The sequence below is a fragment of the Armigeres subalbatus genome, chromosome 2 (assembly GCF_024139115.2).
Source record: "Armigeres subalbatus isolate Guangzhou_Male chromosome 2, GZ_Asu_2, whole genome shotgun sequence".
NCBI lineage: Eukaryota > Metazoa > Arthropoda > Insecta > Diptera > Culicidae > Armigeres > Armigeres subalbatus.
In genome coordinates this window covers 10,043,423-10,069,807 of record NC_085140.1, presented here as the reverse complement: position 1 = coordinate 10,069,807, position 26,385 = coordinate 10,043,423, and the positions used below count along the sequence as shown (strand labels likewise).

The window sequence follows — 26,385 nt, the reverse complement described above, 5'->3', positions numbered from 1 at the left end:
AGCAGCATATGTCAGTTTTGGACGAATAATGGAAGTATAGATCTACTTTATCATTTTTGGTCTAACGCCCCATTTTCTTCCAAATGTTTTAGAGCGTATCCAGAAGGCACTAATTGCCTTTCCGATCGCACACTCAATTTGAGCATTCCAGTTTAGTTTAGAATCCAGATTGACTCCCAGGTATTTGACCTGTTCACTAAGCTGAATTTCTAGTCCTCCAAGCTTTAGAGCTTTTAGATCAAGTTTCCTTTTCCTCTTTAATAAAGACAAAAAAAAAAAAGTTTCCTTTTCCTAGTGAATGGTACAATTTCAATTTTTGACGGATTAATGCTAAGGCCTTCCTGAATGCAACACGATTGGGTAAAATTTAGAGCCCTTTGCATTCTTTCAGAAATGATATTGTCGATTTTCCCCCTTACTATGATGACAATATCATCAGCAAAGCCTACAGCCTCGAAACCTTTTTCTTCCTAGAAGATCGTCTACAAGTAAGGACCACATTAGTTGCCCATACTGTTAGGGACGAACTTCCTAGCTCTGAAAAGATTTTCTCTTTTTGCAAGCATGGTGTGAATCCATTTGATGATCCATTGACGAATAAGAAGCGTATTCGAAAGCTCCTTATATCCAAGAAAGAACAAAATGCTTTTTCTTTTGCCGATAGCGCTTTTTCCACTTCAGATACCACTATATTTTTTTTTTTCTTGAGCAAGGGTAAACGGAAATCTGCAACCAGACACCTGAGGAGGTACTCAGGTAGTGTGGGGATGGGTATGTCATGTAACTCTTACCCGACCCACTAAAACCAAAACCCAAGTAGCACACGCAACATCTTCCAAAAAGCACTTTGTTTCTATTCAGTTTTATTAAAGGCATTGGAAAAACATCAAAGCACGAAAAAGTTGCATCAAGATGTCAAAAACGTTCGAGTTGTGATCAATGTTTCATTAACATTGCAATGCAGTACGTGTTTGACATTTGGAAACAAACAACCAAAGAATACTGCACTTTATGTTGCAAACACGAAACAAAATCATTAAGTTGCATATTTTTTACCATGTAACTTCAATGCGTCTTTCAAAATTTATTTGTTTGTTTAAATTAAGTTGCAGATAAGTTGAGTGTGTCTTCATGTTTGATTTAGCATCGTTCAACGTTTTGATAACTTACAATTTTTTTCCGGTGATGGTGCAATCAAGTAACAGAAAACAGAGTACAATCGTATGGTTTTATGGTGAGTCAACATGCAGTCCCTTCGAAGTGTTGAATGGTGCTGTGGTAGAGTGAAGGACTATCAATCACAAGATCCATAAATCGAATCCAGTTTTATAATTTTATTTTATTTTTTTCCGCTGAAGTATTTTGCAACATTATTGAAATTTTACTGCAATCGAAGGATGTTTCCGTAGGCTCCACCTCTTGCGCTTTTTAGATTGCAAGAGAGTTATATTTGATGGTACATACGCAAAGACTGTTTCTTTTCGAATAGTTGCAACAAAGTGAAATGTTCAGTAGTGAAACAAGTTGTGCTGCTTGGGAAACCCTTTCGCCAGTCCGTACCCCCGGCCCGCAATTAAGCAATACATCAGGGGGGGACTATTGAGAACGCTCACGCCTATGCTAACGCACTTGACGTCAATACACACAACATCGACTTCAAGGGTGGCTACCTCACCACCCGTCGATCGCAAGCTATGATAGTAACCTAACGGTCCGTATCATAATCTCACGTTGGAGACGAGCACCCCGACAACAACCACCGCGCGCGAACCGCAATGACCTCTATATCTACATACTGAGGTCCCCGCAGCCCACCCACGACATGTTGGTTGTCGGGATGAGCAAAGTTTTCACTGCATCACAGGTGCCCTTACTGCACACGTTGGTTTTACCACTATATGAAGTGCCGTAATTGTTGACTTACTGGTAAGCAAACTGGAACTTAGACAGTGGATGTTTAATCATGTAGTTAGAGTTGATATAATCACTCAACACCTTTTCCATAGTTTCCAACAGAACTCATGAAAGACTAATGGGCCTAAACGATTTAGGATGCGTTTTATCCCGCTTTCCAACTTTTGGTATAAAGATACCTTTTACTTGCCTCCATGAAGATGGAATATGATTGAGTCTTACACTTGCCTTGAAAATCTAAATTAACGGCAAAATCAGCACTGATTCGTCGTTTTGAAGCATTGCTGGAATTATTCCGTCCGGTCCTGCAGATTTATAAGCCGCAAAAGATCTCACTGTATTCTCTACCCTGGCTTTCGTAAAGATATCGTCAGCCAAGGCAATTTCCTTCCTTTTTATTTTTGCTTCCATCTTCCTTCTTTTTATTCTTCACTCACCAATTTCCTTCTTCCCTCTTCATTTTGCTTTCTTTCTTTTTGCTTTTCCTTTGCCTTTTCTCATATTTCCGTCCTCATATTTCATATTTTTCTCTTTCTTCCTCCTTCCTTTTACTTTCTTCCGCTTTCTCCCTTCTTTCTCTCCCTCTCTTCTCTCTTTGAAAGTGAAAAGTGGAAAGTAAGAAGTGAGAAGTAGGAATTGAGAATTGTGAAGTAAAAAGTGCTAAGTGAGCAGTGTAGTGAAGTGAGTAGTGAGCAGTGAGAAGAAAAGTGAAGAATGATAATTTGGATGTGAGAAGCGAGATGTTGAGAAGTGAGTAGTGAGTGGTGAGATGTAAGACAGAAATAATAAGCGAGAAAAAAAGAGTTAGAAGTTAGAAGAATGAAGAAAGAAAGACGAAGAAAGAAGGAAAAAGTAAAAAAAAGGATGAAGAAGGTAGGAAGAGAAAGAAAAAAAGAAGAAAGAAAAAGGACGATGGTAGAAGGAAAGAGATAGAATGACTAAGGAAGATAGAAAGAGAAATGAGGAAGAAATAGAACGAAGAAAGAAAACGAAATAATGGAAGGGTAAAGGAAAAGGAGCAGATAAAGGAAATAAGGAAGAAGAAAGAAGGAAATAGGTGAAGGAAGATGAAAGAAGAAAATTGGAAAGAAGAAAGCGAGAAGTGTGAAAAGAAGTAAGAAGAAAACTGTAAGACGTGATAAGTGAGAATTGAAAAATGAGAAGGAAAGTAAGAAGTGGAAAGTAAGAAGTGAAAAGTAAGAAGGGCGGAGTCGGGAAATTTTTGTTTCTGTCTTGTATCTCAACACTCACTAGTCACTTTTAAGCATCTCGCTTCTCACATCCCAATTATTATTCTTCACTTCTCACCTCTTGCTTCTGTTTTCCTCGCTACTCACTTCCTACTTCTCATTTCGCATCTATCGCACCTCACTACTCACTTTTCTCACTTCTCACAACGCACTTCTCACTTCTCATTCCTTACTTCAAAATTCTCACTTCTCCATTTGTTACTGCTACTTGTCTCCTACTTTCATTTCTGAGTACTCACTTCCCACTACTCTGCACGCACTTTTAACATCTCACTTCTCAGTTATCACTTTTCACCGGTCACTTCGAACATCTCACTGCTCTCTTCATTTAATAAACATAACAATTTTACTTATTGGCCAAACGGCATTCGGACAAATGACCCTTTCGGTCAAGAAACCACTGTTCCGGTGAAATGGCATTCGGTCTAATGACCTTCAACCATATTTGTACTATGACAAGTATTTGATGTGTTAGGATATGTTTCTTCGTTAGAAAGCCAAATGAAATGGGGGAGAACGTGTGAGTCAAAGTTATATAGATGTACACGATTGATATACTTGTTCCTGGATGAATCAACGAGAGCATTTAAGATGTATTGAGCAAAACCAAATAAACTGTCTTATGTGCGAGATATGATACATGCGTGATATAATACAAAACACTAATGCAAAGAATATCATAAAATATTGTTTTGATGATAGAGCTTTTTAAAGGCCTATGAAAAAAAGTATTTTCTTCCATTATGCAGCTGTCTCTAGCAGGAACGATCCGGCATTTTCCTGACTCCTCTCAAGAGAACTGACTTTTCATTGAAGACGTCTCTAAATGGAGAGGACGCTGTCGTAACGAAATTTCAATGAAACTTATTCTGCTGGCGAAGTTAACAGCCATAAATTATGCGAAGGTTTTGCAACCCATAAACAACAGAACCATCCGATCAGCCAGACAGTCTGAGAAATGGATACATTGGACAAAGCATTTTCGTCGCTATGAAATCTCAACAGAATCATAAATTTTCTTTTGGCTACGATGGTTGGACCTTGTTGCGACAAAACCAAGACCGAAATAAAACTAAGTATCCCTGCTTACGCAGGCCTTTTGGTTGAGTGTTGAGTTTCAACCCAAAATTGACAATGAAAATTTATTTCCTTTCAATTGGTGGGTTTGAAAGTCGAGCTTGGAGTACGGCCAAAACACAGAAAGAAGAATGTTAAGATAATGCAGATGATAAAATTATGTTCATTCTAAAACCCCAATTTTGCATTTAAGCATATATTATGTCAATAAAAACTCTGTTGAGAAATGTTAATTGAAGAAAATGCCGAGGCATGAATTTCCCGTTTCGTAGCAAAAGATCTAACTAGGAAACATCAAGCATCACAAGAGAACCTCGGTTACTATTTGATACGTAAATTTACTGAAGCACGATTGATTGTATTTTCAGTCAAAACAGTTTTGATTGCACTTTTGATCTAATCCCTTTTGCCGATGTATACATCATGAGTGCTAAATATTGAATAATGCATTATGTTCGATGTACCATGCGAACATTATCAGAGCAGTGATTGAGTTACAGTCGGTTCTCCTACTATACGGAACAAGGCACCGTGTAGATGAACTCCTGTTGCATGAAATACTGCATTGCACAAAGAATCCCAGAGCTCATGAGGTTTCAATTGATTTGGGATGCGTTTGACTCATAATTAACTGATAAAGCTTATGCCAAGCGTATTCCAGATTTGCGTATGAATTGCATATTTAAGGACAGTCTGGCAGTGACAGTGAATTCCGACTGTATAAAGCTTGAAAGCCATGCAAAATATCTGCCAGTCATCATTTTATCATCGGCCTCAAAGCGCCCCAAAGTGATAACAAGGGTGCCAAAGTGAGTGAGTGGGTGCTTTCGCGTGCAGATGATGATGGTGATGGAAGAACGCCACCATTTATCATTAATTCAGTCAGCCGGGGGCTTTCCTATAGAGACCGCATCGTGTAACACGCCGGCCAACAAAAGCATCCTCGCCACTTAACTAAGTGCAAAGCGACAACAATGACAGCCAAGTGGCAAAAACAGGCATAATTAGCGAAGTAAACATAAACCGACTAGCGCTCGCATTAGCCTGGCGCCACCAAGTTACTCTGGCCGTCACTGGAAGCGACCATAAGGAAAAGTGCTCTAATTGAACAGCAGTGCACGAACTGGATAGACGGCGGGCTGATGGTTTTGTTATTATCGTTGTGATCCTGGTTTGACGCCGAATATGCTCACACCACTGCTAAGTGATCCAAATACAGAAGGAACTTGCATTGTCATCGACGTGTAATAAACATTACTGTCATGATTGTATTAACGTCGGCTGTAAGTTGGCCTGGAGTAAAATTTCCTTGAGTACACTAAGCATTAAGCCGCTGTCATAATCCGAAGGAAACGACTGGAGTTATACAAAGAAGGGGGTTACTCGAAGAGAAAATTTTCTGGAATTATGGAGATCAAGAGATTAGAACTTTATTATTTAATTATTTAATACAGCAATGGAAGAAAATATGAAAGCCGCGAATTTTATTAAATTGTTAATGGTGCGAAACAATGTGGAACAATTAAAGGCTGTAACTTTATTGAGAGGGTAAATGTGTCTTGAATCATGATAGGTATGGAAATATTTGCATACATTACCACAGGAACTCACGATAATTTGCTGCTGGCTAGGTATTCCCAGTTTAATCAAATATTAACAATTCCTGTTAAAACACTCTCCGTGTTCTCACATATCATCACTAAGGACTCCTTTCAGCCGAAGTCATAAAAACAATCAAGACTGAATTATCCTCGACAGCGACCAGGCAGGAATGCCATAATTCTTCCGGACCTCCCGAATAGCTTGACTTTCCCCCGTGTAAGGCACCACCTATTGGGGGCCGTGAAACCTGCGCCGGTTGGCATCCTACTGATTCGTGACCACCGTTCAACACACCAACGACACGGTATGGAGTGCAGGGCAATAAAAATGAAATAAGTCGCCATAAAAGTAACATTCACGAGTATCAATCATACGGCGTAGGCGGAGGTGGAAAGGTCCCTCATCATAAGTGGGGCCACTTCCAGGTGTGGAAGGCAGACAGCAAAGCAATCGGTCTTGATAGACACACGTCGTGACTTTTCTATCCCGGAGCGTGACCGTGACAGGTTGAATGAATCGGCGCTACCGGGGCGGGCCCGGTGAGCTTGATCTGGGTCCATTAGGAGGACAACACTGCAGCAGGAAGGTGACGGCGACACGCCTACGACACCCTACCGGATTGCTTGTTGTGGAAGGTTGGATGGATTTACATTTTCCAAACACGCAGATCGATAAAGGAAGATAACAGCTTACGGCTACGTGACGAGGCAAACGTCTCAACTTCTCACCTGACGGTTTCAGGTGCGATGACTTTCATAATTTGAAGAAAAACAAGGTGGCGTGAGCGTTTTATGGACTCGCCCGAAAAGAAAATTACATATTATCATCGCTTGAGCCGGCTTATTTGGCAGCAAATCAATATTTACTACCGGCGGAGGCAAGAGCTGTTATGATTGGGAAGAAATTTTCATTTGTAATGATTGAGGTGAAAGACATTGGAATTCATTTTTGAAATTCAACGCATGATGATTATGAGCCCGAAGAAGAAATAAAGCTTCGTTTCAACAGGGCAAGTGAGTTGATCAGCTGTTCAGTTCAATTTACTAGCCAAAAGTTGAACACTTTCAAGTTTATTTATTTCAAGCTTTTAGACAATTCACTTTGGCCAAACTAAACTTCATTATAGACTAACTAAAGTATAATCCACAGCGGAAACCAGGTTTTCTATCAGAAACTAATAATTGACCACATTCTCATATGTAGGTATATGGAAGATGTTATTGGGTCGTTCCGGAAATGTAAATTTTCCCAAATCGGAAGTCGACCATCTTCAGTTAAAAAAAAAGGCGTCTAACAACGACTTCTCATTTCTAATCATTGAGCTCATTTAATAATGTTCATATTGTATGGGTTTTGGCAATTTTCACAAAGCGAAAGTCGAATTCTAGAATTTGAAAATGGCGTCAACTATGAATTGCTGTTTTCCCGTCGAGCTCGTCATGGTTATAGAAGAGCAGGCCTTATAACGCCCCCGAGGCAAAACGACTTATAAGTATTCTTCCATTTTTATTGTGGACCATGATTGAGATGGACGTAACTAAACTAGGCCTAAACATATAAAGGTTAAGTGAAACCCGGAGTTTGCACATTTGAATGAAATATCTAACGTTTTGGCGAGGCAAAACGCCCTATTGGCCCTATTGACAATAATCTACAATGTCTTGTCCACGTCTTGTCGGTTCCAGTTTTTAGCCACAAAATATCACTACTATCTTAATTGTAAATAGGGAACAAATATTCGGAATTTCATTTGGGAAAATCTTTGGAATTTCCTTTGGGAAATTCATTGGAATTTACTTTGGGAATTCCTCCGGATTTTCTTTTGGGAAATTCTTTGGAAAATCTTTTAGGAAATTTTTTGGAATTTTCTTTGGGAAAATCTTCGAGGAAATCCTTCAAATTTACTTTTGGGAAAGTCTTCGAATTTATTTTGGGAAATCACTTGTCATAAGACGAGTTTGTACCATCCCATTTAATTCCATCACTTGATTGTACCTTGACAGATACGTAATTCGACCTCAACAGTAAGGTCGTCTTCAGTGTCGTGTACTTGATAAAATCTTCAGAATTTTCTTTATGAAATTCTTTGAAATTTCCTTTGGGAAATTCTTTTTCCTTTTCCAAAGGAAATTCCGAAGAATTTCCCAAAGGAAATTCCGAGAATTTCCCAAAGGAAATTCCGAAGAATTTTCCAAAGGAAATTTCGAAGAATTTTCCAAAGGAAGTTTCAAAGAATTTCCCATAGGAAATTCCGAAGAATTTCCCAAAGGAAATTCCGAAGAATTTCCCAAAGGAAATTCCGAAGAATTTCCCATAGGAAATTCCGAAGAATTTCCCAAACGAAATTCCAAAGAACTTCCCAAAGAAAATTCCGAAGAATTTCCCAAAGGATTATTCAAAGAATTTCCCAAAGGAAATTCCGATCATTTTCCCCAAGAAATTCCGAAGAATTTCCCGACGAAAATTCCGGAGAGTTTCCCGACGGAAATTTCGGAGAATTTCACGACGGAAATTCCGACGAATTTCCCAAAGGAAATTCCGAAGAATTTCCCAAAGGAAATTCCGAAGAATTTCCCAAAGGAAATTTCGAAGAATTTCCCAAGGAAATTTTGAAGAATTTCCCAAGGAAATTCCGAAGAATTTCCCAAGGAAATTCCGAAGAATTCCCCAAGGAAATTCCGAAAAATTTCCCAAAGGAAATTCCGTAGAATTTTCCAAAGGAAATTCTGAAGAATTTCTCAAGGGAAATTCCGAAGAATTTCCCAAAGGAAATTCCAAAGAATTTACCAAAAAAAATTCCGAATAATTTCCCAAAGGAAATTCCGAATAATTTCCCAAAGCAAATTCCGAAGAATTTCCCAAAGGAAATTCCGAAGAATTTCCCAAAGGAAATTCCGAAGAATTTCCCAAAGGAAATTCCGAAGAATTTCCCAAAGGAAATTCCGAAGAATTTCCCAAAGGAAATTCCGAAGAATTTCCCAAAGGAAATTCCGAAGAATTTCCCAAAGAAAATTCCGAAGAATTTCCCAAAGGAAATTCCGAAGAATTTCCCAAAGGAAATTCCGAAGAATTTCCCAAAGGAAATTCCGAAGAATTTCCCAAAGGAAATTCCGAAGAATTTTCCAAAGGAAATTCCGAAGAATTTCCCAAAGGAAATTCCGAAGAATTTCCCAAAGGAAATTCCGAAGAATTTCCCAAAGGAAATCCCGAAGAATTTCCCAAAGGAAATCCCGAAGAATTTCCCAAAGGAAATCCCGAAGAATTTCCCAAGGGAAATCCCGGTGAATTTCCCAAAGGAAATCCCGAAGAATTTCTAAAAGAAAATTCCGAAGAATTTCCCAAAGGAAATTCCAAATATTTTCCCAAAGGAAATTCCGAAGAATTTCCCAAAGCAAATTCCGAAAAATTTCTCAAAGGAAACTCGGAAGAATTTCCCAAAACAAATTCCGAAGAATTTCCCAAATGAAATTCCGAAGTATTTCCAAGAGGAAATTTCGAAGAATTTCCCGAAAAAATTCCGAAGAAATTTCAAAAGGAAATTCCGAAGAACTTTTCAAAAGAAATTCTGAAGAATTTCCCAAAGGAAATTCCGAAGAGTTTCCCAAAGCAAATTCCGAAGAATTTGCCAAAGGAATTTCCGAAGAAATTCCCAAAGGAAATTCCGAAGGAATTCCCAAAGGAAATTCCGAAGAATTTCACAAAGGAAATTCCGAAGAATTTTCCAAAGGAAATTCCGAAGAATTTCACAAAGGAAATTTCGAAGAATTCCTCAAAGGAAAGGCCGAAGAATTTCCCAAAGGGAATTCCGAAGAATTTCCCAATGGAAATTGCGAAAAATTTCCCAAAGGACATTCCGAAGTATTTCCCAAAGGAAATTCCGAAGAATTTCCCAAAGGAAATTCCGAAGAATTTCCCAAAGGAAATTCCGAAGAATTTCCCAAAGGAAATTCCGAATAATTTCCCAAAGGAAATTCCGAAGTATTTCCCAAAGGAAATTTCAGAGTATTTCCCAATGGAAATTTCGAAGAATTTCTCATCGGAAATTCCGTAGGATTTCCCAAAGGAAATCCCGAAGAATTTCTAAAAGGAAATTCTGAAGAATTTCACGAAGTAAATTCCGAAGAATTTCCCAAAGGAAATCCCGAAGAATTTCTAAAAGAAAATTCCGAAAAATTTCCCTAAGCAAATTCCGAAAAATATCTCAAAGCAAATTCCGAAAAATTTCCCAAAGCAAACTCCTAAGAATTTCCCAAAACAAATTCCGAAGAATTTTTCGAAGGAAATTCCGAAGAATTTCCCAAAGGAAGTTCCGAAGAATTTCCCAAAGGAAATTCCGAAGAATTTTCAAAGGAAATTCCGAAGAATTTCCCAAAGGAAATTCCGAAGAATTTCCCAAAGGAAATTCCGAAGAATTTCCCAAAGGAAATTCCGAAGAATTTTCCAAAGGAAATTCCGAAGAATTTCCCAAAGGAAATTCCGAAGAATTTCCCAAAGGAAATTCCGAAGAATTTCCCAAAGGAAATTCCGAAGAATTTCCCAAAGGAAATTCCGAAGAATTTCCCAAAGGAAATTCCGAAGAATTTCCCAAAGGAAATTCCGAAGAATTTCCCAAAGGAAATTCCGAAGAATTTCCCAAAGGAATTCCGAAGAATTTCCCAAAGGAAATTCCGAAGAATTTCCCAGAGGAAATTCCGAAGAATTTCCCAAAAGGAAATGCCGAAGAATTTCCCAAGGAAATGCCAAAGAATTTCCCAAAGGAAATTCCGAAGAATTTCCCAAAGGAAATTCCGAAGAATTTCCCAAAGGAGATTCCGAAGAATTTACCAATGGAAATTCCGAAGAATTTCCCAAAGGAAATTCCAAAGAATTTACCAATGGAAATTCCGAAGAATTTCACATAGGAAATTCCGAAGAATTTCCCAAAGGAAATTCCGAAGAATTTCCCAAAGGAAATTCCGAAGAATTTCCCAAAGGAAATTCCGAAGAATTTCCCAAAGGAAATTCCGAAGAATTTCCCAAAGGAAATTCCGAAGAATTTCCCAAAGGAAATTCAGAAGAATTTCGCAAAGGAAATTCCGAAGAATTTCCCAAAGGAAATTCCGAAGAATTTCCCAAAGAAAATTCCGAAGAATATCTCAACGAAAATTCTGAAGAATTTCCCATCGGAAATTTCGAAGAAGTTCCCAAAGGAAATTTCGAAGAATTTCCCAAAGGAAATTCCGAAGAATTTTCCAAAGGAAATTCCGAAAAATTTCCCAAAGGAAATTCCGAAGAATTTCCCAAAGGAAATTCCGAAGAATTTCCCAAAGGAAATTCCGAAGAATTTCCCAAAGGAAATTACGATGAATTTCTCAAAGGAAATTCCAAAGAATTTCCCAAAGGAATTTCCGAATAATTGCCCAAAGGAAATTCCGAAGAATTTCCCAAAGGAAATTCCAAAGAATTTCCCAAAGGAAATTCCGAAGAATTTCCCAAAGGAAATTCCGAAGAAGAATTTCCCAAATGAAATTCCTAAGAATTTCCCAAAGGAAATTCCGAAGAATTTCCCAAAGGAAATTCCGAAGAATTTCCCAAAGGAAATTCCGAAGAATTTCACAAAGGAAATTCCGAAGAATTTCCCAAAGGAAATTCCGAAGAATTTCCCAAAGGAAATTCCGAAGAATTTCCCAAAGGAAATTCCGAAGAATTTCCCAAAGGAAATTCCGAAGAATTTCCCAAAGGAAATTCCGAAGAATTCCTCAAAGGAAATTCCGAAAAATTTCCCAAAGAAATTCCGAAGAATTTCCCAAAAGGAATTCGGAAGAATTTCCCAAAGGAATTCGAAGAATTTCCCAAAGGAATTCGAAGAATTTCCCAAAGGAAATTCGGAAGAATTTCCCAAAGGAATTCGAAGAATTTCCCAAAGGAAATTCGAAGAATTTCCCAAAGGAATTCGGAAGAATTTCCCAAAGGAATTCGAAGAATTTCCCAAAGGAAATTCGGAAGAATTTCCCAAAGGAATTCGAAGAATTTCCCAAAGGAAATTCGAAGAATTTCCCAAAGGAAATTCGAGAATTTCCCAAAGGAAATTCGGAAGAATTTCCCAAAGGAAATTCGAAGAATTTCCCAAAGGAAATTCGAAGAATTTCCCAGAGGAAATTCCGAAGAATTTCCGAAGAATTTCCCAAAGGAAATTCCGAAGAATTTCCCAAAGGAAATTCCGAAGAATTTCCCAAAGGAATTTCGAAGAATTTCCCAAAGGAAATTCCGAAGAATTTCCCGAGGAAATTCCGAAGAATTTCCCGAGGAAATTCCGAAGAATTTCCCAAAGGAAATTCCGAAGAATTTCCCAAAGGAAATTCCGAAGAATTTCCCAAAGGAAATTCCGAAGAATTTCCCAAAGGAAATTCCGAAGAATTTCCCAAAGGAAATTCCGAAGAATTTCCCAAAGGAAATTCCGAAGAATTTCCCAAAGGAAATTCCGAAGAATTTCCCAAAGGAAATTCCGAAGAATTTCCCAAAGGAAATTCCGAAGAATTTCCCAAAGGAAATTCCGAAGAATTTCCCAAAGGAAATTCCGAAGAATTTCCCAAAGGAAATTCCGAAGAATTTCCCAAAGGAAATTCCGAAGAATTTCCCAAAGGAAATTCCGAAGAATTTCCCAAAGGAAATTCCGAAGAATTTTTCAAAGGAAATTCCGAAGAATTTCCCAAAGGAAATTCCGAAGAATTTCCCAAAGGAAATTCCGAAGAATTTCCCAAAGGAAATTCCGAAGAATTTCCCAAAGGAAATTCCGAAGAATTTCCCAAAGGAAATTCCGAAGAATTTCCCAAAGGAAATTCCGAAGAATTTCCCAAAGGAAATTCCGAAGAATTTCCCAAAGGAAATTCCTAAGAATTTCCCAAAGGAAATTCCGAAGAATTTCCCAAAGGAAATTCCGAAGAATTTCCCAAAGGAAATTCCGAAGAATTTCCCAAAGGAAATTTCGAAGAATTTCCCAAAGGAAATTCCGAAGAATTTCCCAAAGGAAATTCCGAAGAATTTCCCAAAGGAAATTCCGAAGAATTTCCCAAAGGAAATTCCGAAGAATTTCCCAAAGGAAATTCCGAAGAATTTCCCAAAGGAAATTTCGAAGAATCTTCCAAAGGAAATTCCGAAGCATTTCCCAAAGGAATTTCCGAAGAATTTCCCAAAGGAAATTCCGAAGATTTTCCCAAAGGAAATTTCGACGAATTTCTCAAAGGAAATTCCGAAGAATTTCCCAAAGGAAATTCCGAAGAATTTCCCAAAGGAAATTCCGAAGAATTTCCCAAAGGAAATTCCGAAGAATTTCCCAAAGGAAATTCCAATTCACAGCGAAATTCAAGAATTTCCAAAGTGAAATTCAAGAACATGAAATCTCCAAGAATATCAAAGGAAATTCCGAAGAATTTCCCAAAGGAAATTCCGAAGAATTTCCCAAAGGAAATTCCGAAGAATTTCCCAAAGGAAATTCCGAAGAATTTCCCAAAGGAAATTCCGAAGAATTTCCCAAAGGAAATTCCGAAGAATTTCCCAAAGGAAATTCCGAAGACTTTCCCGAAAAATTTCCCAAAGGAAATTCCGAAGAATTTCCCAAAGGAAATTCCGAAGAATTTCCCAAAGGAAATTCCGAAGAATTTCCCAAAGGAAATTCCGAAGAATTTCCCAAAGGAAATTCCGAAGAATTTCCCAAAGGAAATTCCGAAGAATTTCCCAAAGGAAATTCCGAAGAATTTCCCAAAGGAAATTCCGAAGAATTTCCCAAAGGAAATTCCGAAGAATTTCCCAAAGGAAATTCCGAAGAATTTCCCAAAGGAAATTCCGAAGAATTTCCCAAAGGAAATTCCGAAGAATTTCCCAAAGGAAATTCCGAAGAATTTCCCAAAGGAAATTCCGAAGAATTTCCCAAAGGAAATTCCGAAGAATTTAGGTAAAGGAAATTCCGAAGAATTTCCCAAAGGAAATTCCGAAGAATTTCCCAAAGGAAATTCCGAAGAATTTCCCAAAGGAAATTCCGAAGAATTTCCCAAAGGAAATTCCGAAGAATTTCCCAAAGGAAATTCCGAAGAATTTCACAAAGGAAATTCCGAAGAATTTCCCAAAGGAAATTCCGAAGAATTTCCCAAAGGAAATTCCGAAGAATTTCCCAAAGGAAATTCCGAAGAATTTCCCAAAGGAAATTCCGAAGAATTTCCCAAAGGAAATTCCGAAGAATTTCCCAAAGGAAATTCCAAAGAATTTCCCAAAGGAAATTCCGAAGAATTTCCCAAAGGAAATTCCGAAGAATTTCCCAAAGGAAATTCCGAAGAATTTCCCAAAGGAAATTCCGAAGAATTTCCCAAAGGAAATTCCGAAGAATTTCCCAAAGGAAATTCCGAAGAATTTCCCAAAGGAAATTCTGAAGAATTTCCCAAAGGAAATTCTGAAGAATTTCCCAAAGGAAATTCCGAAGAATTTCCCAAAGGAAATTCCGAAGAATTTCCCAAAGGAAATTCCGAAGAATTTCCCAAAGGAAATTCCGAAGAATTTCCCAAAGGAAATTCCGAAGAATTTCCCAAAGGAAATTTCGAAGAATTTCCCAAAGGAAATTCCGAAGAATTTCCCAAAGGAAATTCCGAAGAATTTCCCAAAGGAAATTCCGAAGAATTTCCCAAAGGAAATTCCGAAGAATTTCCCAAAGGAAATTCCGAAGAATTTCCCAAAGGAAATTCCGAAGAATTTCTCAAAGGAAATTCTTAAAAAATTTCCGAAGGAAATTCCGAAGAATTTCCCAAAGGAAATTCCGAAAGATTTGTCAAAGGAAATTCCGAAGAATTTTCCAAAGGAAATTCCGAAGAATTTCCCAAAAGAAATTCCGAAGAATTTCCCAAAGGAATTCCGAGGAATTTCCCAAAGGAAATTCCGGAGAATTTCCCAAAGGAAATTCCGAAGAATTTTCCAAAGGAAATTCCGAAGAATTTCCCAAAGGAAATTTCGAAGAGTTTTTCAAAGAAAATTCCGAAAAATATTCCAAAGGAAATTCCAAAGAATTTCCCCAAGGAAATTCCGAAGAATTTCCCAAAGGAAATCTGAAGAATTTCCCAAAGGAAATTCCGAAGAATTTCCCAAAGGAAATTCCGAAGAATTTCCCAAAGGAAATTCCGAAGAATTTCCCAAAGGAAATTCCGAAGAATTTCCCAAAGGAAATTCCGAAGAATTTCCCAAAGGAAATTCCGAAGAATTTCCCAAAGGAAATTCCGAAGAATTTCCCAAAGGAAATTCCGAAGAATTTCCCAAAGGAAATTCCGAAGAATTTCCCAAAGGAAATTCCGAAGAATTTCCCAAAGGAAATTCCGAAGAATTTCCCAAAGGAAATTCCGAAGAATTTCCCAAAGGAAATTCCGAAGAATTTCCAAAGGAAATTCCGAAGAATTTCCCAAAGGAAATTCCGAAGAATTTCCCAAAGGAAATTCCGAAGAATTTCCCAAAGGAAATTCCGAAGAATTTCCCAAAGGAAATTCCGAAGAATTTCCCATAGGAAATTCCGAAGAATTTTCCAAGGAAATTCCGAAGAATTTCCCAAAGGAAATCTGAAGAATTTCCCAAAGGAAATTTCAAAGAATTTCTCAAAGGAAATTCCGAAGAATTTCCCAAAAGAAATTCCGAAGAATTTCCCAAAGGGAATTCTGAAGACTCTCCCCGAAAGTTCAAAGGAAATTCCGAAGAATTTCCCAAAGGAAATTCCGAAGAATTTCCCAAAGGAAATTCCGAAGAATTTCCCAAAGGAAATTCCGAAGAATTTCCCAAAGGAAATTCCGAAGAATTTCCCAAAGGAAATTCCGAAGAATTTCCCAAAGGAAATTCCGAAGAATTTCCCAAAGGAAATTCCGAAGAATTTCCCAAAGGAAATTCCGAAGAATTTCCCAAAGGAAATTCCGAAGAATTTCCCAAAGGAAATTCCGAAGAATTTCCCAAAGGAAATTCCGAAGAATTTCCCAAAGGAAATTCCGAAGAATTTCCCAAAGGAAATTCCGAAGAATTTCCCAAAGTGATTCTGAAGAATTTCCCAAAGGAAATTGCAAAGAATTCCCAAAACGAAATGCCGAAGAATTTCCCAAGGAAATTCCGAAGAATTTCCCATCGGAAATTCCGAAGAAGTTCCCAACGGAAATCACGATGAATTTCTCAACGGAAATTCCGAAGAATTTTCCAAAGGAAATTCCGAAGAAGTTTCATACCGAAATTCCGAATTTCTCTTTCGGAAAGGAAATTCCGAAGAATTTCCCAAAGGAAATTCCGAAGAATTTCCCAAAGGAAATTCCGAAGAATTTCCCAAAGGAAATTCCGAAGAATTTCCCAAAGGAAATTCCGAAGAATTTTCAAATGGAAATTTTCAAAAATTTCCCAAAGGAAACTCCGAACAGTTTCCCAATGAAAAATCCGAAGAATTTCTCAACGGAAATTCCGAAGAATTTCCCAACGGAAATTCCGAAGAATTTTCCATCGGAAATTCCGAAGAAGTTCCCAACGGAAATTCCGAAGACTTCGAAATTCCGAAGAATTTCCCAAAGGAAATTCCGAAGAATTTCCCAAAGGAAATTCCGAAGAATTTCTCAAAGGAAATTCCGAAGAATTTCCCAAAGGAAATTCCGAAGAATTTCCCAAAGGAAATTCCGAAGAATTTCCCAAAGGAAATTCCGAAGAATTTCCCAAAGGAAATTCCGAAGAATTTCCCAAAGGAAATTCCGAAGAATTTCCCAAAGGAAATTCCGAAGAATTTCCCAAAGGAAATTCGGAAGAATTTCCCAAAGGAAATTCGGAAGAATTTCCCAAAGGAAATTCGGAAGAATTTCCCAAAGGAAATTCCTAAGATTTTCTCGAAAGAAATTCCAAAGATTTTCCCGAAGTAAATTCCTAAGAATTGCCCAAAGGAAATTTCCAAGAATTTTCCAATGGAAATTCCTAAGAATTTCCAAAAGGAAATTCCTAAGAATTTCCCAAAGGAAATTCGAAGAATTTCCCAAAGGAAATTCGAAGAATTTCCCAAAGGAAATTCCGAAGAATTTCCCAAAGGAAATTCAAGAATTTCTCAAAGGAAATTCCGAAGAATTTCCCAAGGAAATTCCGAAGAATTTCCCAAGGAAATTCCGAAGAATTTCCCAAAGGAAATTCCGAAGAATTTCCCAAAGGAAATTCCGAAGAATTTCCCAAAGGAAATTCCGAAGAATTTCCCAAAGGAAATTCCGAAGAATTTCCCAAAGGAAATTCCGAAGAATTTCCAAAGGAAATTCCGAAGAATTTCCCAAAGGAAATTCCGAAGAATTTCCCAAAGGAAATTCCGAAGAATTTCCCAAAGGAAATTCCGAAGAATTTCCCAAAGGAAATTCCGAAGAATTTCCCAAAGGAAATTCCGAAGAATTTCCCAAAGGAAATTCCGAAGAATTTCCCAAAGGAAATTCCGAAGAATTTCCCAAAGGAAATTCCGAAGAATTTCCCAAAGGAAATTCCGAAGAATTTCCCAAAGGAAATTCCGAAGAATTTCCCAAAGGAAATTCCGAAGAATTTCCCAAAGGAAATTCCGAAGAATTTCCCAAAGGAAATTCCGAAGAATTTCCCAAAGGAAATTCCGAAGAATTTCCCAAGGAAATTCCGAAGAATTTCCCAAAGGAAATTCCGAAGAATTTCTCAAAGGAAATTCCGAAGAATATCTCGAAGGAAATTCCAAAGAATTTCCCGAAGGAATATTCGAAGAATTTCCCAAAGGAAATTCCGAAGAACTTCCCAAAGGAAATTCCGAAGAATTTCTCAAAGGAAATTCCGAAGAATTTCCCAAAGGAAATTCCGAAGAATTTCCCAAAGGAAATTCCGAAGAATTTCCCAAAGGAAATTCCGAAGAATTTCCCAAAGGAAATTCCGAAGAATTTCCCAAAGGAAATTCCGAAGAATTTCCCAAAGGAAATTCCGAAGAATTTCCCAAAGGAAATTCCGAAGAATTTCCAAAGGAAATTCCGAAGAATTTCCCAAAGGAAATTCCGAAGAATTTCCCAAAGGAAATTCCGAAGAATTTCCCAAAGGAAATTCCGAAGAATTTCCCAAAGGAAATTCTGAAGAATTTTGCAAAGGAAATTCCGAAGAATTTCCCAAAGGAAATTTCGAAGAATTTCCCAAAGGAAATTCCGAAGAATTTCTCAAAGGAAATTCCAAAGAATTTCTCAAAGGAAATTCCAAAGAATTTCCCACAGGAAATTCCGAAGAATTTCCAAAGGAAATTCCGAAGAATTTCTCAAAGGAAATTCCGAAGAATTTCCAAAAAGATTTTCCGAAAAATTTCCCAAAGGAAATTCTGAAGAAACTCCCAAAGTAAATTCCGAAGAATTTCTCAAAGAAAATTCCGAAGAAATTCAAAAGAAATTCCGAAGAATTTCCCAAAGGAAATTCCGAAGAATTTCCCAAAGAAAATTCCGAAGAATTTCCCAAAGGAAATTCCGAAGAATTTCCCAAAGGAAATTTCGAAGAACTTCCCAAAGGAAATCCAAAGAATTTCCCAAAGAAAATTCCGAAGAATTTCCCAAGGAAATTCCGAAGAGTTTTCCAAAGGAAATTCCGAAGAATTTCCCAAAGGAAATTCCGAAGAATTTCCCAAAGGAAATTCCGAAGAATTTCCCAAAGGAAATTCCGAAGAATTTCCCAAAGGAAATTCCGAAGAATTTCCCAAAGGAAATTCCGAAGAATTTCCCAAAGGAAATTCCGAAGAATTTCCCAAAGGAATTCCAAGAATTTCAAAGAATTTCCCGCAAAGATTCCAAAGAATTCAGAATTTCCCAAAGGAAATTCGGAAGAATTTCCCAAAGGTAATTCCGAAGAATTTCCCAAAGGAAATTCCGAAGAATTTCCCAAAGGAAATTCCGAAGAATTTCCCAAAGGAAATTCCGAAGAATTTCCCGAAGGAAAGAAAGTTCTGAAGAATTTCGCAGAAGAAATTCTGAAGAATTTTCCAAAGGAATTTCCGAAGAATTTCCCAAAGGAATTTCTGAAGAATTTCCCAAAGGAAATTCCGAAGGACTTCCCAAAGGAAGATCCGAAGAATTTCCCAAAGGAAATTCCAAATTCTGAAGAATTTCCGAAGAATTTCCCAAAGGAAATACCGAAGAATTTTCCAAAGAAAGTTTCGAAGAATTTCCCAATGGTAATTCCGAAGAATTTCCCAAAGGAAATTCCGAAGAATTCCCCAAGGAAATTCCGAAGAATTTTCCAAAGGAAATTCCGAAGAATTTCCCAAAAGAAATTCCGAAGAATTTCCCAAAGGAAATTCCGAAGAATTTCCCAAAGGAAATTCCGAAGAATTTCCCAAAGGAAATTCCGAAGAATTTCCCAAAGGAAATTCCGAAGAATTTCCCAAAGGAAATTCCGAAGAATTTCCCAAAGGAAATTCCGAAGAATTTCCCAAAGGAAATTCCGAAGAATTTCCCAAAGGAAATTCCGAAGAATTTCCCAAAGGAAATTCCGAAGAATTTCCCAAAGGAAATTCCGAAGAATTTCCCAAAGGAAATTCCGAAGAATTTCCCAAAGGAAATTCCGAAGAATTTCCCAAAGGAAATTCCGGAAAATTTCCCAAAGGAAATTCCGAAGAATTTCCCATATGAAATTCCGAAGAATTTCCCGAAGGAAATTCCGAAGAATTTCCCAAAGGAAATTCCGAAGAATTTCCCAAAGGAAATTCCGAAGAATTTCCCAAAGGAAATTCCGAAGAATTTCCCAAAGGAAATTCCGAAGAATTTCCCAAAGGAAATTCCGAAGAATTTCCAAAGGAAATTCCGAAGAATTTCCCAAAGGAAATTCCGAAGAATTTCCCAAAGGAAATTCCGAAGAATTTCCCAAAGGAAATTCCGAAGAATTTCCCAAAGGAAATTCCGAAGAATTTCCCAAAGGAAATTCCGAAGAATTTCCCAAAGGAAATTCCGAAGGATTTCCCAAAGGAAATTCCGAAGAATTTCCCTAAGGAAATTCCGAAGAATTTCCCTAAGGAAATTCCGAAGAATTTCCCTAAGGAAATTCCGAAGAATTTCCCTAAGGAAATTCCGAAGAATTTCCTTAAGAAAATTCCGAAGAATTTCCCTAAGGAAATTCCGAAGAATTTCCCTGCGAAAAAAAAAACAGAAAAATTCCGAAGAATTTCCCTTCGGAAATTCCGAAGAATTTCCCTTCGGAAATTCCGAAGAATTTCCCAAAGGAAATTCCGAAGAATTTCTAAAAGGAAATTCCGAAAAATTTCCCAAAGGAAATTCCGAAAAATTTCACAAAGCAAATTCCGTAAAATATTTCAAAGCAAATTCCGAAAAATTTCTCAAAGCAATTTCCGAAGAATTTCCAAAAGCAAGTTCCGAAGAATTTCCCAACGGAAATTTTGAAGAATTTTCCAAAGGAAATTCCGAAAAATTTCCCAAAGCAAATTCCGAAAAATCTCCCAAAGCAAATTCCGAAAAATTTCCCAAAACAAATTCCGAAGAATTTCCCAAAGCAAATTCCGAAGAATTTTCCGAAGGAAATTCCGAAGAATTTCCCAAAGAAAATTCCAAAGAATTTCCCAAAGAATTCCGAAGAATTTCCCAAAGGATATTCCGAAGAATTTCCCAAAGGAAATTCCGAAGAATTTTCCAAAGGAAATTCCGAAGAATTTCCCAAAGAAAATTCCGAAGAATTTCCCAAAGAATTCCGAAGAAGTTCCCAACGGAAATTCTGAAGAATTTGCGAATTCTTCCGAATTTCTTTCCAACTTTTCTTCGGCAAATCATTTCAAATTTTTTTTGGAAAACTTTTCGGAACATCTTTCAGAAATACTTCCGCATTTCATCCGGGGAACCCTTTCGATTTTGCTGGAAGTGCTACAGAATTTGAGATTTTTTTCTTCTTTCTTTTGTCTTTATTATAGAGGTTTAAAGCCTCTAATGGCGGTAAGCTCCAACGAGGATAATACGCCAATCAAGTATTATCCTCGATTTTCATAAGCACCAAGCGGCATTATCCTCGATTTTCATCCTGGTATTAACTTTAATACGCCGATTTTGGCGTATTAAGATAATCCGAGATTTTTTAAATGTACGCAGCCAAAACCGTACTTGCTCTCACGCACACCTGCAAAGGTAAATAACGACAGCTGCATGTTTACTTTTTGCGCTCTGCTTCGAATCCAAGTTTTTCGTTCTGATGCAAAAGTTTTAAAATAAAAAGTATTTTGTCGATCCCTAAAATAACGCGTAAGTACCTACAAAATATATAAGCCAACGAAAGTCGTTATCTTCTAATGTTAATCCGTCATTCCCTTGCAGTTTGTTTTGCAACGACGCTCCGATGGAACAACTGAAGATGTTGGAAGCAGGTTGGAAGTGCTGTTGCCAACGATCACGTTAGTTTTGATTCGCTATTCGTCGGATCGCTAAACCATTTTATTAAAACTTTGTGGTCTCTAGAACCGATATTGAACGACGTGGCGCACCGGCGCTAAGTGCTCGAGATCAGGCGAAAAAATTGGTTCCGGATAAAAAGATACCATCGTTATCATTCTTATCCGTAAGTAACCAGTGAAAATGTCGATTCCTTCTATTCATTAGAAACTGATTTTTTCCTTGCAGTTTATCGATAAAATCGGATGGGAAAGGTGTGTCTAATTATGCATCTATTTCAATCAAAATTCAGGTGGCATTAGTGGCTGGTTGTGTGCTAATTAATAAGAGAGTTCACAAAGTGGTCCAGGAGATCCTTTCTTTTCAAAGATGGGCCGGATATGTATTCAATCATCAAAAAGTAACAACAGAACAACCTGACAAAGCCATATAACAATGATAATAATGTAAATGTTCCAGAACATGATTTTTAAAAATAAATTCAAATACAAACGAAACATTTGTTGAGTTTCTGAGCTATCATGCGAAATGCCAATACAAATCTAAATTATAGTGTTTCTCGATTTTACCATTTGATTTTTTTTGTCGTTATTATATTGTATTGTATTGTAAGTAAATATCCCAATAACCTGTCGAATAAGGTTACAGCGAAGCGATTTGCAAAATGAGTCAAGCAACCGTTTTCAAGTTTTGCGGATACGAACAGACCATTTCATTTTTAGTATATATACAGATAAATAAGACGTAGATTGTAATGGATTATTTAATAATTTATTCAGACCGGAGTGGCCTGTGCAGAGCATAAAAGTCGTCTCCATTCAGCTCGGTCCATGGCTGTACGCCGCCAGCCACGAAGTCTGCGGAGGGTGCACGAATCGTCTTCCACCGGATCGATCGTCCTTGTTCATTGGTCACCTAGCCTCCTTGTTCCCGTCGGATCGCTATCGAGCACCATTTTCACCGTGTTATTGTTCGACATTCTGGCTACGTGCCCGGCCCATCACAGTCTTTCGATTTTTGCTGAAAAACATTTGGAGCGGAATTAACAATTTCTATGAAATTTCATCGTAGATTTTCGAAAAGTTCCAACAATTTCTAGTTGCATTCATTTTGGATAAGCTCAGAGAATCCGTTCACAAACACCGTATCAAAGACATCGCTCTTGAAGGTTTCTAAAGAAGAAATTCATGAAGAACTTTCAAGAGTTCCTATAAAAATTCTAATAACTCCAAAAAGTTTCAAGAAATACAAAATCCTGGTGGAAAATCCGATTTTTTTTAAAGAAATCTCTCGATGAATACCGATAGAATTCTTTTAAGAACCACATCAAAATTTCCGCTAGTTTTTCTTCTCCAGGAACTCAGATAGGATTTTTTTTTTCAGTAAATCTATCCAGGAATTCGTCTAATAATTCCTTCGATATATTCTCCAGGAATTCATATAGAGTTCGTCCATGAATTTCTCTGGAACTTCCTCCAGGAATTCCTTTGGAGGTCCCTCCTGGAATACCTCTGGAAGTTCCTCCAAGAATCCCTCCGATTTTTTTTTTCAGGATTTTTTTCGGAAGTTCCTCTAGGAATTCCTCCGAGAGTTCCTTCAGGAATTCCTCTGAAAGTTCCTCCAGGAATTCCTCTGGAAGTTCCTCCGGAAGTTCCCCCCAAGAAATCCTCCGGAAGCTCCTCAAAGAATTCCTCCGGAAGTTCCTCAATGAATTTCTCCGGAAGTTGCTCCTAAAATTCCTCCGGAAGTTCCTCCAAGAATCCCTTCGGAAGTTTTTCTAGGAATTCTTCCGGCAGTTCCTCCGGAAGATTCCTGTTCCACGTTTCGAGTTCCACGAATTCCTCCAGGTATTCTGAAAGTTCCTCCAGGAATTCCTAAAAGTTCCTCCAGGAATTCCTCAGGAAGTTCCTTCTGAAGTGCTTGAAGGATTTTTGAAGTTTTTTCAGTAATTTATCCTCGAAGAAATGCCTGGAGGAACTCCGCGAGGATTTTCCGGAGGAATCCTCTGAGGAACTCCCGGAGGGTTTCCTGGAAGAACTTCCAGATAAATTCCTGGATAATCGTCAGCAGGAAGTCTTAAGGAAATTTCCGGAAAAACTTCTTTAGGAACTTCTGGAGAAATTCTTGGAGGAATTTCTGGAGGAATTCCCGGAGGACGTCCGGGTGGAATAATATGATGAATTCCTGGAAGAATTTTAGGAAGAATTTCTATAAAAAAAACTCCGGAGAAATGCCTGGAGGAACTTCAGTAGGAATTCTAGGAGGAATTTCATGAAGAATTTCTGGAGTAACCTAGGAAGAACTTTTGGAACAACTAACGGAGAGATTCTTGGAGGAATTCCCGAAAAATTCTGAAGTTTTCTCTGAAGAATTCCTGGAGGAGTTCTTTGAGGAATTCCTGAGTTCTTTGAGGAAATCCTGGTGGGATTTTTGAGGAAGTCCTGGAGAAATTCCTGGGGAATTCTTGGAGGAATTTTCGGAGGAAGTCCCGGAAGAATTATGTAACCAATTCCTGGTGGAATTTAGGGAGGAACTTCCGGAGAAACCTCTGGAGGAACTTCCGGAAAGTTTCTTGGGGGAAAATCTGGAGGAATTCCTGGAGGAGTTTCCGGTGGAATTTATGGATGAACTTCTAGAGGAATTTCTGGAGGAACTTCCGGAGGAATTCCTGGAGAAACTTTCGGAGGAATTTGTGAGGGAACTTCCGGAAGATCTTCCGGAAGAATTCCTGGAGGAATTTCTGGATGAACTTCTAGAGGAATTTCTGGAGGAACTTCCGGAGGAATTCCTGGAGGAACTTCCGGAGGAATTCGTTAGGGAACTTCCGGAAAATTTTTTTGGAGGAATGCTAGGAGGAACTAATGGAGGAACTTTCGGAGGAATTCCTGGAGGAACTTCCGGAGGAATTCCTGGAGGAACTTCCGGAGGAATTCCTGGAGGAACTTCCGGAGGAATTCCTGGAGGAACTTCCGGAGGAATTCCTAAAGGAACTTTCGGAAGAATTCCTAAAGGAACTTCCGGAGGAATTCCTAAAGGAACTTCCGGAGGAATTCCTGGAGGAACTTCCGGAGGAATTCCTGGAGGAACTTCCGGAGGAATTCCTGGAGGAACTTCCGGAGGAATTCCTGGAGGAACTTCCGGAGGAATTCCTGGAGGAACTTCCGGAGGAATTCCTGGAGGAACTTCCGGAGGAATTCCCGGAGGAACTTCCGAGGAATTCCTGGAGGAACTTCCGGAGGAATCCTGGAGGAACTTCCGGAGGAATTCCTGGAGGAACTTCCGGAGGAATTCCGGGAGGAACTTCCGGAGGGATTCCTGGAGGAACTTCCGGAGGAATTCCTGGAGGAACTTCCGGAGGAATTCCCGGAGGAACTTCCGGAGGAATTCCCGGAGGAACTTCCGGAGGAATTCCCGGAGGAACTTCCGGAGGAACTTCCGGAGGAATTCCCGGAGGAACTTCCAGAGGAATTCCCGGAGGAACTTCCGGAGGAATTCCCGGAGGAACTTCCAGTGGAATTCCCGGAGGAACTTCCAGTGGAATTTCCGGAGGAACTTCCAGTGGAATTTCCGGAGGAACCCGGAGGAACTTCCGGAGGAATTCCCGGAGGAATTCCCGAAGGAACTTCCGGAGGAATTCCCGAAGGAACTTCCGGAGGAATTCCCGAAGGAACTTCCGGAGGAATTCCCGAAGGAACTTCCGGAGGAATTCCCGAAGGAACTTCCGGAGGAATTCTGGAGGAACTGCCGGTGGAATTCCCGGAGGAACTTCCGAGGAATTCCCGGAGGAACTTCCGAGGAATTCCCGGAGGAACTTCCGGAGGAATTCCCGAAGGAACTTCCGGAGGAATTCCCGGAGGAACTTCCGGAGGAATTCCCGGAGGAACTTCCGGAGGAATTCCCGGAGGAACTTCCGGAGGAATTCCCGGAGGAACTTCCGGAGGAATTCCCGAAGGAATTCCCGGAGGAACTTCCGGAGGAATTCCCGGAGGAACTTCCGGAGGAATTCCCGGAGGAACTTCCGGAGGAATTCCCGGAGGAACTTCCGGAGGAATTCCCGGAGGAACTTCCGGAGGAATTCCCGGAGGAACTTCCGGAGGAATTCCCGAGGAACTTCCGAGGAATTCAGGAGGAACTTCCGGAGGAATTCTTAGAGGAACTTCCGGAGGAATTCCTAGAGGAACTTCCGGAGGAATTCCTAGAGGAACTTCCGGAGGAACTAACCCGAGGAGCTTCCGGAGGAATTCCCGGAGGAACTTCCAGAGGAATTCCCGGAAGAACTTCCGGAGGAATTCCCGGAGGAACTTCCGGAGGATTTCCGAAGGAACTTCCGGAGGATTCCCGAAGAAACTTCCAGAGGAATTCCTGGAGGAACTTCCGGAGGAATTCCCGGAGGAACTTCCGGAGGAATTCCCGGAGGAATTCCCGGAGGAACTTCCTGAGGAATTCCCGGAGGAACTTCCGGAGGAATTCCTGGAGGAACTTCCGGAGGAATTCCCGGAAGAACTTTCGGAGGAATTCCCGGAGGAACTTCCAGAATACCTCCAAAGAATCTCTAGATTGTCTCCAGAGAATTCCCTGAATGAGTTTCCAGAATTCCTCCAAGAAATTCCCAGAACTCCTTCATGAAATTCCCAGAATTCCTCCGAGTATTTCCCACATTTCTTTCAAAGAATTCTCAGAAATTCCCTCAAGGAATTCCCATAATTCCTCCAAGGAATTTTCAGAATTCCCGGAGGAACTTCCGAAGGATTTCCCGGAGTAGCTTCCGGAGAAATTCCTGGAGGAACTTCCGGAGGAATTCCCGGAGGAACTCCCGGAGGAACTTCCGGAGAAATTCCCGGAGGAACTTCCGGAGAAATTCCCGGAGGAACTTCCGGAGAAATTCCCGGAGGAACTTCCGAAGGAATTCCTGGAGGAACTTCCGGAGGAATTCCTGGAGGAATTTCCGGAGGAATTCCTGGAGGAACTTCCAGAGGAATTCCTGGAGGAACTTCTGGAGGATTTGCTGGAGGAACTTTCGAATGAATTCCCGGAGGAATATTAAGAGGAATTTCCGGAGGAACTTTCGAAGAAATTCCCGGAGGAACTTTCGAAGGAATTCCCGAAGAAATTCCTGGAGGAACTTCCAGAGATCTTCCTGGTGGAACTTACGAAGGAATTCC

General features: G+C 39.2%; 1 protein-coding gene and 1 long non-coding RNA gene across 2 annotated transcripts in view; both read left to right on the top strand.

The window, feature by feature from the left end:
- LOC134214020 (igLON family member 5-like) overlaps window positions 1-26,385 on the top strand; it is a 163,730-nt gene that overhangs the window by 11,956 nt on the left and 125,389 nt on the right. The gene's annotated exons all lie outside the window — the stretch shown is intronic.
- On the top strand, window positions 21,253-21,720 carry LOC134214018 (uncharacterized). The gene is made up of 2 exons (XR_009979603.1): window positions 21,253-21,389; window positions 21,452-21,720. It is a non-coding gene; the product is annotated as an uncharacterized LOC134214018 (long non-coding RNA).